The 11,936-nt window shown below is 41.0% G+C and overlaps 1 long non-coding RNA gene across 1 annotated transcript; it reads right to left on the bottom strand.

Moving 5' to 3' along the window:
• Positions 1–353: 353 nt before the first annotated feature.
• LOC112955132 lies at positions 354–11,640 on the bottom strand. The gene is made up of 2 exons (XR_003250836.1): positions 11,529–11,640; positions 354–386 (listed from the first exon to the last, which is right to left on the bottom strand). It is a non-coding gene; the product is annotated as an uncharacterized LOC112955132 (long non-coding RNA).
• Positions 11,641–11,936: the final 296 nt, after the last annotated feature.

Genomic DNA, 11,936 nt, shown 5'->3' with positions numbered 1-11,936 from the left:
GGTGGGCACCATTGCTAGAAGCACTCACATAGCACAGGCAYGATTTTGATCTCATGGCAAAAACAAAGATAGAAACAAAACAAAACAAAATTAACCAAGAGGCATAATAGGTGGGAAATGAGAATGCATCTTAGTGCACTTTTGGGGCAATTTCTACCTTAGAAGCAGATTTGAAAGAGCAACAGAGGCAGTTTGATAGCAAACACTGATTCTTATTTTCATTTCTGCCTAAGTGAGTCAATGTTAACAACCTTAACTTGCACCCGTACCTGTTTGTTGATCTTCACAGAATTAATTCTGTTTTGGTCTTCCTGTTCAATGGAAGGTGTGAGCCCTAATTYAGCTGTTTACAAAACTCATGTTCAGATCTTCTTGGCTTACATTACCTGTTGACAAGAAATCCACAATAACAGACAGAAAATGAGATTAACATTCTGTGAAAAACAGACAAGGTGCACCTGGATAAACTGCAGAGTTCACAAAACAGAGCCATGGGAAGTGCTCTCAAATAAACAATTCCCGCTGCCATTTCCCTTATGTTATTTATAGCTGTCGCACTCAGAAATTCTGCATTGCTTATAAAGTTTCAGATTGCCACCTTCTGTAGAACATTTTGACATGGGGTTTGTCCTTCTGAGAAGTGAAAAGAATAGTGGTATCTGGGTACTAGGCACCTGGGAGGTAAGATACTCAGGAAAAGCAAGCTATGGCATAATTTTCCCTCCACTGAAAGAATCCTCTTACAAGAGCAGAAGAAACCATGTTTCAAGTCATTTTATTTTCACCCAGTGTTATGTCATACTGTGGAAAGGCGGCAGCCAAAGCAAAAACCTGGGTCTAATGTCAGCTTTGAGAAAATGCTGCTCCTCGGCATACCTGTTTTGGCTGGAGAGGTTCAAACAGCACAGATACTAACCTAAGCCAGAATACAGCAACTGAATCCAAACAGGCCTAAACTTGCAGAAACGTCTGAATGCAGAGCTGAACTCAAAGGCTTGCACTGTAGTTTTGTAGGCAGTCGAGTCCTTATTTTACTGCCTAATAATCACACAAATAGGATTTATGAGAAGTAACTATTCCAGCCAGGAAAATAAAGGGGTTTTTTGACACTTGGGCAGACAGAACTAGAAGATGATTAAAGTGAAAACTTCCCTAGTTCTCGTATGCTTCTTTGCAGAGATACTAAGTTCAGCTGTTTTGGATATACAGAGTTTAGTTACCAAGCCATTAGCCCAGGGGCCAACTTCCTAGATCAAACTGATATGTGCACCTACCTTCATTTTACACTGCAGTGCTGTGTTTGTAATAATCACAGATAAAGGCAAAGTAAAGCAAGCTTGCTAATTGTRTTTAACCCTGTATTATTTTCAACGATCAAGTCAAGCTCCTACAAACATAGTTTTGTTTAAAAAAATGGATAAAATCCATGAAAAATCAATGAAAAGCCAAGTACTGATTCTGAACTAAAGCTGTGCACCTCTCATTTACATATACTTCATCATGACAAAAATGTTACATCAAGGGATTATACGACTGACTTGAGACAATGCTGTTAGGTAGCATATGTGTGTCCCATATTATGTTGGAGGTGTCGATAATGCCACTGATTTTTTCCTTATTTATTGTATAGCCATGCTCCRTACTTTCAAATAATTCTGCAGTATTCTTAACAATGAGTTATTTTAAGGCATTTGTAAAGTACATTTATGTTATACAGAGAAAAAGTACTTGTATATCTGAGCTATACAACAGATATACAGATCTAGCAACTTGGCAAAGGGAGCAGTGTGATAGTCTCTCTAACCTGTTTCATCTATTTCTTGCACTAAAGTCGAACAGGTCAGAAATAAGGTCCTGCAGTTTTCATCTCTGACAGTGTTAATGAAAGAGGAGGCAGAAATGAAATGATGGGGAGACTTAAAAGGACATTCAAAAAACTTTCATTATTACCCTGTAAAGGATCASCCTGTGAGCTTTAGCAAGCTTCGAAGAGCTATAAAAACACGTAGGGATGTGTTAGGAGCATGTGCTGAGCCTCTGGGATCCCACATATTTAATACTATACATGTTTCTAAATTGCTCCTGCTGCCTGTAGTAAACACTTCCCTCCCACTCCTGTGAATGGTCTCCTTTGAGCTCAGTGTGTCTTGGAGCTGGAGGGAAAGGGGCTCTTGGGAGGACTGCATGCAAGGCAGAGGGACAGCAGAGGAATACAACAACCTGAGGCAGTGAGGAGGAAGGTGAGGGAAATTCTGCTCATGGCAGCAGCAGGCGATTATAAATAACCCCAGAGCACAGAGTACAGTTTCAGAAGTGGTGAAACTTGCTGATGCACTCAGAGAAAAGGTTGAACTTGAGAACGGAAGAGTGTGACATCCTCCCTGGATACAGTTCTGGGAAAATCAGCATGAATTAAACAGTTCGTGACTGCTGGCTCCTTGCTTGACATCCTCAGACTTATTTTCCAAAAATACTGAATGCATTTGGCTTTGACACCTTGCAGGTGCCTGGATTCATGGAAAAATCACACGAGGGCCATTCAATCTCTAGCGTAGGGCTTCTTCTCCTTTCAACATTAGAACTCAGCCATCATAGTTTACAAACGAAGGCTGGAGCTTTGCTGCTGAGGAGCCAACCGGGGACATGGAAATGAAGGTGCCCTCCACTCCCCAGCTCCACTTTGACCTTGCAGTCCATCTCGCTGGGTCTCTAACTTCCCTTTGTCCATCTTGCCTTCGGGCACTGGCTGCTACTTGAAGGAAGCAATGTCAGCTGAACATTAGAGCTGGTGGGTCCTAAGCGTGGCTGTAACGCAGGGACTGCTCCTCCCCGAAGCCATCGCTTGTTATTTCCTCCTCTAAAGTGGCATYGCCTCGTCGTGCTTCATCTTTCAGCTAAAGGGAATACATTTTATTCACATTCATCTACATCTGTCATCAACAGCAGTGTGTCTGTGTGTCCGTTGGTCACCTGTTTGTTTAAACACTGCTAAGAGCACTGATGACCGGCTCAGCCACTTAAGGACATTTGATAAAGGTGCTTCACAACACCATCAAGAAGCTGAATCACACACTCAAAATGTGCAAAGCGGAGGGCCAGCTGGAACACAGAGGTAAACATTTCATCCAATAGGCTTAGCTGTTGTACCTTAAAATAGACTCGATAATTTCAAATAAAAAGGTCTCCGACCCCAAAACAGCTGTTAGTGGCCACTGCGGATTAAAGTGCATAAGCCTGAACTTCCTTAAGTATTTAATGGAACTTTCCAGCCTGGAAAAAAACTTAACATTTAACAAAACTCTACATGAATAATTATATTAGTTGTACTTGCTACACAAAGGCATAAATATTTACACGCCCGTTTAATACATAGGGAAACGGTCCCAGCCTCTTATTCCAGGACTGTCACRCCCACCCGACCGCAGTCCCGTCAGGGGTGACGGGTGTGATTCCCATGCGGAAGCGCAGCCCGCAGGCGTCTCCGTGTGCCTTGCAGATGCACCTGCTTGTGTCGCCCTCGGAAAAATCTCTCCCCTTCCACTACGCTGCCTGGTTTAACAGCACGAATAAATCCGGGGTCATCCCTGTTTCATAACTGGACATATTAATAGACTAGGGGAGTCTCCATGACCCACTGCAAAGCACTGCTTGATCTACAGACAGGGTTTGAAAAGCCAAATTCTGCAAAACGTTTATATAAAAGCATTGCACTCCATAACTTCCTCTAACTGGACTGTCCGCTCATTTATATCTTTTTCCATCAACTCATTTAGACTGACTCATTCCACCTAAAAATAGTTTGGATTTACTTTATCTTTTTATATTCAGAATAACAGCACAGAATGGATGGTGCCTGAGGGCTGTTATCTAATAAAACCCACCTTGTTATTTCAACTCATTCCTTTCAGTGTCTGAAAACCACTGAGCCACATCTTACATGGGTATAAATGCACATACCCACGTATGGAAAGGAAGTTATGTGCAACCCTATCATGCAAATTTGACCCCCGCCTTCTTCAGCTATAAGGAATACTCTAGGCCACAGAGGATGCTTTGCCTCTAYATATCTTTTCAGAAATTGAGCATAACTGCAGCACTGTTAATAGAATCACTCCAGATTTATGTCAGTGTCTCAATTCTACCCAATTTCATTCCAAATTTGCTTGAGTTCTGATTTTTCCATGTGCTGTTCAAGTTTGCACCTCTGCAGCTAAGGGAAGAACTCTGTAAAAAGCAAACTCTCAGCCTGTCCGGGTCAAATTGTAAGGAAGAAATAAAAGCACATGTAGTTTACTATGCTCTGCCCTGCAACGTGGTCTTTTTGGTGAAGAAAAAAATAAAGGAAGGATTAGAGGAGCTTCAGAGGACTAAGTGGGAATAGAGCCGCATGCTGGAGCGGGTGGCATGAACCTGCAGGGTCAGGCCTACCCCTTGCACACACTTTTAGTGAGCACAAACCTCAAAATTGTTGTGCAAGATGTCAGGGGAGCACAACACAGGTATCATTCACCTGTCATTTACCTACTCCAGAAACAGATTTTAAACTAGAATAATTAATATCTCTGCTTTCCAAGCAGTCCATTGCAAATTCCTCTTCTGGCTTATAGAAACTGTCCTAATGTGCATCAGCACTGTGTTCTTTCAAGAAGGTCTGTAAAGAGCAGCTCTCCGAGCTGGTGAGGCTGGTTCTTTAAAGCTGTGTGTGTCTCGCCGGGAGTTTTGTTTCAGTTTTATCATTTAATATTCATGAAAATCAGCTGTCTGTGTGGTCTTAGCATCCTGCCTTCCGAAAAAGTCAGAAGTTTATTCCTGCCTTGCAAGGCTCCATTTTCCAAGCTGCAGGCCCTTCCAGTCTTCAATTCTATGTATAAACCAACAGSATGAAGCAAACAGCAGAAGAACAGCCAGGAAAATTATATATAAAAAAGAGGTTGTTCAGCACTACTAGTTAGTCAATAACATGCTTAAGCAATTAAATTAATCTGATCAGTTAATTATTCATTCAGGACCATGCACCGAGGCTCTGCCAAAGCTCACAATTCTGATGTGCCCACCAATAATAAAATGYGATGGTGCAAAAGGAGAGAAGGAAAATCCTTGCTTTTAAGCCACGTGGAGTAAACTGTGCCATCCTAAAATTATTCATAGCCCATTGCATATCTGTCAAAATAATACATAAACACTCGGAGTACTAAATAATTTCAGTGTCGTTGAGAGGAAATATATTCAGGCTAAAAGCAACGTCTGTAATTACATTACGACTGTAACGTTCGTGTGTTTTCATCAAGAATGTCAGAAGGGGCAAGTGACGCTGAAGGCTGCGGGCAGGCCAGTCCCGCAGGAGCCGGCGCCACGCGAGGGGGGACAAAACCCCTGCACGGGACGGCTGAAAGGCTGGGGAGCATCGAGGAAAGGCAAGAGCGGCGCCCAGGAGGAGGGATGAGCGGGGGACCAGGGGGAACGAGGGCGACCAGGAACCTCCCAAATAAAGTGGGAGAGAGGAAAAGCCATTCTGCTGATGGCAGATACTGCAGAGCAGGAGAGGAGTGCGGCCCGGCTAACTGTGTGGTTGGTTCCTGCCTCCTCCTGTCAGGCTAGTGCAGGGAGAAATGACAACATCACATTTTAAAGATAGAAATTTGGTTATATTTTACATTGTTCCAAGCGCTTAAAAGAAACGTATGTCGCATTATATTTCTTTGGAGGGAAATACAAATTCTGGCAGCATCACATTCTGGGGCAGCTCAGCGAATCGTGCTCATGAAAGGCCACGTGCGCTATGGAGAGAGCGGCTAGGGWAGAGGACGGCCCCACGTACACTGCAAACGTTACCTGACAATAAGGCAAAGCTCATCCTAAACTGCATTTGCCAGCAGCTAGGTCACCTCTAGGGGGAGGAAAGGGCTCTTATTTTCCTTAAGCATAACCCATAGGAGGCCTATTCAGGCAGTATGGCTTTATGATCATGTGCCATAGGTATCATATTTTCCCTCCATTGCGTGCACCCATTTGACTTTAAAAGCTCACAAGTCTCTATCGGGCTGTTTCTGATCTAATCGTAGCCACAAGCTACAGTTAATATTGTTTATTTCCTATAATTTATCAAATGAGGTTTTACCCGCAAGGAAATTTCATTTAAGCACTGCTCCTACACATACTTGATTCAAAACAGCTCAAGGGAGTAGGAACAGCAGAGCAAAATATGCAATAATAGGTAACAGACTTAGAGAGACAATCTGAGAGCTTAATTTCCAGAGAGTAAACTATTTCTGTATATGCAGAAATCACCTAGAGGCATCTGTGCTTGTTTTTAGCAGCCTATTAACTTTGGTATTTATGAAAATATGAAGCGGTTCCTTTAGCAACCACCATAGCAAATGCTTCTTAAGGCACTTATAGAGCACGGGTGTGTTTCTCTAGAAAGCTTCTTTTGAAGTAATACAGAAAATTAAATTTACTTCATACTGTAAATACACTGTCAAGGCGGTTAAAAGAGCAATCAAGCTCTGCCTCATATTTCAAACTGCATTTCCCAGGAATTCCTCACTAGGAAACTTTGGCAAATTTAGCTGGAAATTTAATTTAGAAAGAGTTCTGTTTTCCCAGCCCTTCTCTCCCCTCGCCTTCTCCTAGACGGACGCTTTCCCAACGGTTCCTCTGGTTTGCTTTGCTTCTATGCAACTGGAAGGCATGAGCTGATTTCCAACCGCTGCACACGGAGAAGGGAAACGAAGCGTTTCAGGAACCAGTCCCTGCTCTGCCTTGACCTACGTGAGCTCAGTTAYCGGCTTTGAAGTCCTCTATGGAGGACTACGCTAAGGGAACTACGCAGTTCATTCTATTTACATTAAGCTCCAAGAAGGCCCTCTYTCATTATGAACATACTTAGAGATCCAGCTTCTCTCCATAATTCTTGAATTAGACAGAAGTTTCCTTAGGGCTGAAAATACAACTTCAGAATTCCCTCCTGCCCTCATCAGCATATGTTACCAGCCCTTTCCCTTCACATCTCCCTTTGCCAACTTTTAGTTAAAYGTGCACGGCGGGGAGTTCTGACAGCACCCGGGGCAAATATTGCTGCGTGATATGGCATAAGCTAATTAATAATGAACGCTGAAGCAATCACTAAATCTATCACTGAAAGCTATGAAAAGAAACCACATTTTGCGATGACGCTTAGTTCTGATTTGGTAGGAGAAAATAATCCAAAAAGTRAACTCTGAACTTCTTCCTCCACTTGCATGGTAGTTTGCCTTTTTTCCTGCTATGGGCAGGGAAACAGCACTTCATTTTAATTCCACTTTGGTTATAAAGAATGTATAGGAAGATATATCACTTCGTTCCAATAGTCCCCCTAAATACTGACAGACACATAAGATCTCAAATGCTAGGCAAACGTTGAGGTCAAAAGTTACKTGATTCATATTATATATACCGAGAGACATTGAAAAAATCTAGCAAGGTTCTTGAAGACATCAAGCTTTTTATAAGCCGAAAATCCTCACAGAATTTATTAGCAAAGTTAACTTGAATAATTAAAAAAGKAACATTAATATAGACATACTATCCCATGATACACAGATAAAACTCTTCTCAGAAAAGGCTAAAGCCCTGAAGAGCAGGAGAACGATCTAGCCTGAAACATTCCCCTGAAACTTAAAAGATCTCTGATCAATTCCTTCCCAGTCCCAAATTCCTGTATTATCCTAGATAAGTCACTAACTTTAATTTCTCAGCACTCAGGTCTTTCTGAAATCATCACTCCAGGCTTCACTCTGCTCTTCCCTACTGCAGTGTACTGGGAAGCTACAAATATGCTATGAAGTTTTATGAAATTTTTTGATACTTAACCTTAGAAGAACTTTCAAAACGTTTTCCTGCATTCGTTATTTTCTCTCACCTCTTGATGCACAGACAAGCAATGTGTGAAGGCGTGGGTGCAGAGAGATCTTCATTGCTCAAGCAATAAGGCGGGCAAAACTAGACTGATCCTGTACATTTGACTGACGTGAGGAAATAAAAAGTTCACCAACCATTTATTTTTCCAGAACATCATGTCATGAGAATTTCTGAATGTGTCTCTTGATTCTGTGTGGGAATGCAGAAATGAATAGAAGTTGCAGATTTTTCTGAAAAAGGCAAATCTGGTTCTTGTCTAGCTAAAATTACTGTGAATGTCAACTGACTTCAGCCAGGAATCATGGGGAGAAAAATAGAAAATGTATCTGGTGCATTTCATTATCCAGCCTAACACAGTATCTGCTTACATATTGCAACGATAGAAAACAGTTCTGCTGATTTTAACTTATTCTCTCAAACAATATTCAGTTATTGGCAGCAGATTATTTAATATATATTTAATATAGTTCTGTTGGGCTCTAGAAAAAAAAAAACAACGGGGCTGATGAGAAATGATTTTGTAACTTAAGAAAAATGCATTTCTCAGCTGCAGGTCTTACTTATATCTTGTGTTTACAGCCCAGCATGTTGAGAGCTGGCAATATCAGGAAYTGTGCCATACCATTTCCATCAGCTGGGCACCCCTGCTCTTTCCACAGGGACCATTTATCTTCCATAGGTTTCTCCCTCTCTGAAAGGCCGCTCTTGCTTCATGTAAACAGACCAAGAGAGACATCCAGTGGCTGCCTCATTTAAGTGTTTTAATAACTTCAGAGAACAACTCAGTGATGTTTTATATATTCTATTTTCTTATGTATGTAAGAAACCACAGAAACACAAACTTCCAGACCTACAGAACCAGTACACAAAAGTTCCAGCAGCTGAAGTGCTGTCATCTCTGCTGTGTATTTTTCTGGCAGCCTACAGACTTTCCCACTGGCAGGTCCCGTGCATAACTCTCCTTTCTTTTTCTCTGAAGTTTATTACTTTGATTCCAAACATACATGAATTGGTAACTTCCAGGGAACTACAATGATTTCTTCAACTCAGAATCTCATTCTAAATGTTTTGCAATTTACACATATGCTCTTTGCATCTAAAATCTTCTATGCAAATATTATCTCTAACCTCTACTCTGCTGGTACTGTTTTATTTATACAGTAAATAGACTTCCCAGTTTTACTGATATAAATCAGAGAATTGAATGTAATAAATCTTGTAGGAAAATGTACTTAAATTCAGCGGCTTGATCTTTGTGTGCAAGTGTGGAGAAAAGATGATTAAGCAGCAAAATTAAAAGCAATAAGCAATATTCAGCAATATATAAACAATATTAATTTGGAAAAAATATATCTGCAAAATGCCACTGATATATGTTAAATAATCCTTTTTAAAGGATTATTTAACCCTTATTTATTTAGCCCTTATTATAAAGGGCTTGGCACATCATAATTTTCAAAGATATGTATGAAAAGTTCTGGTAAAAGAGTAARGAATAGGTTACGGAATTCTTCTAATTTAATGAAAAACTCAGAACAGGCACTTACTGGCATTTCTTACCACCTATGTCCATAAATCTCTAACATGCACGAGCCAAACAATATATCAAGCTGCAATAGCGTTATTTCCAACATGAAAAAAAAAATCTCAAGCAAACAAACAAAAGCAGAAGGGCTTGTACCCAGGARGCACAGAAGGGCCTGTGCTAAAACATTTCCCTCAACTGCATATTTCCTTGAGAAGTTTTTTAAGAAAACAGAAAAGCAGGCAATGTCCGCCACACAATTTTTGTTGTTGCTTAGTAAAAGCTGTTTGGTAGCGCTTTTGTGTCAAGATTAATTCTGTGCTTGAACTAAAGATACATTTCTTGACTACAAGTTGTCCACTGGACTGGATTTCAACCACTAACACAATTCACATCTGCTTTAGGAAAGCCTATGAACCAGTATATTTATGGAATTCTTCTGCATGTAACCTATGTGAAACTTTGTATGTGAGATAATAATTTTCTGTTATGATTTTGAATCATTTTTTATATTGCTGTAAAGCCAGAGAGCCTCAGAAGCAACAGGTACATCAATAGAAACCCAAAGCTGAAATCATAATATTAAGTTCTGAAAATCAGGTGCAGTCTCTTCATTTTTAAGCTTGGACAATGCTCTGGTTCTTTAAATATATTATCAAAATATTGTTTTTCTTCTTCTGTTTTTAAAGGAAAGCAGAACAGATGGAAAAGGGTGTATTATTAGATATGCTGCAGACCTATTTTCATTGTGAAATCCTTTTTTTTTTTTTTTTTTTTTTTTTTTTTTAAGAGGAGCATTTTAGACTAGTCATAAGGCAGAACTGTTGATGTTACTTAGCCTTAGGGATCTAACACAGCCATACTCAGTGGTGCTCAACTGACATTTTGGAACACCTAATTTAGGAGCATATATTTTCCCTCTTGACCCTGTAAGGGCTACTTGGTGTCAATACCTTGTCATCTATGTGTATGGGTCATGGTATTCATCYGAGATGCACACCTTCATCTCAAGCCTCAGCAGCAGCAAAGGGCCAGTTGTAGCAAGCATCAGGCCTTGACAAGACTGGGAAAAGATGTTCACTTGAACTAATGTTTTTAACTGAACAGGATCTCACATATGCTGGACCATACATGAGCTAAAGTCTAAGTCTAAGGAATCCTTCAGCATCTTAGAAACCTGTAGGATGTTAGAAAGCCATGTTATACACAAAGCAAGTCATTGAAGCAAACAGCAGCTCAGCACTGACTTAGCACAGGCACAGAAGAATGTGGGTTTTGTGACAAACCACAGACTTGGATTTCTATTTTTCACACAGCAATAACTCTTCATGGATGCAGTAGCAGCAATACTTTGCAGGACATTTTGTCCATCTTTCAGACATCTGCCACTCCTCCCTCCCCAGCTTTGGAGCAGGGTTAAMTTAATTGTTCAGTTCTCTCACGCAAATGACGTAAGCTGAGGATTTGTCCATCTGCCAAGTCTTCAACAGTGGTCTTGGAGGCCAGACAGACGAAAGCACTTTTGCTTCAAAGCACTTATAGGCAAAAATCCCAGGCTTTTTGCCCATTCACARCAGACAGCCAAATCGTCGACATAGTCAGACATTAGCAGACAACAAATCTGGCATCCTTTTTAAGGTCTAGTCTATGGTATRTCAGAATAACATTATAGCAATGTCTTGTTAGACAACAATTTGGTGATGAAATGCAAGGTCAGTGCATATGCCAAGCCTGGCTCTTGCACTCACGGAAAGGTCRTGCAATTCAGCAGGATATTCAGAACATTGATGCTGGGCTTAGTATTCCATGAGAGAGCTTTGCCTACAGAGTAAGAGACAGATTTTAAGTTGCCATAAGTGATGGCAACTGAATTCCTAGTGACCTCCCCTGATGGCCACAGGGCAATCACTGTACAAGGTTAAACAAACAAAACTGAACTGCTCGGAGCTGCAACTACTAGCCAAAAATGGGAAAGAGATCATAGATTAAAACTTTTTCAATAGTGTAATTGAGCAAGAGATGGCCCAAAATTGAACGCTGATTTTCCCTTTGCACAGTGCCATCTTTCCATCAGCTTGAACTCATGAAAATCATGAACCCTTACCTAACTGTTGTCCCCTGGACAGCAAAAGTGCCACAAATTACTGCTCCACTGAGGAAGAAAAGTGACGCTGTCTGTAGCTGGAACTCAGTTTCTTGGGAGAACTACGCTTCCTCCTGTGGAAGAGCGGAGAAACAGGCACGTGACTGGCTTTGCTATTAGAAGAGCTATCAGTTATCAACCGGGTAACTGGTGGAGTTAGAACTAGTCTCRTACATCATTACAGTTAGGTGGATTCCAGGTAACACTTCAATATTCACCATCCTCTGCTTGACTCTGTGCAATTCTAAAAGTGCTGAGCTACCTATGGTAAGAGCTTGTGCTGTTTTTTTTTTTTCCTGCAAAACTGTAAGAAGTGCACACTTCTGAGGCAGGATCCCGGGGAAGGGCGACGGCGCGCGGCTGCTCGGC

Source organism: Nothoprocta perdicaria, unplaced genomic scaffold, assembly GCF_003342845.1.
Source record: "Nothoprocta perdicaria isolate Ctin4 unplaced genomic scaffold, notPer1 scaffold_54, whole genome shotgun sequence".
Lineage (NCBI taxonomy): Eukaryota > Metazoa > Chordata > Aves > Tinamiformes > Tinamidae > Nothoprocta > Nothoprocta perdicaria.
This window is presented reverse-complemented; position numbering and strand designations above follow the sequence as displayed.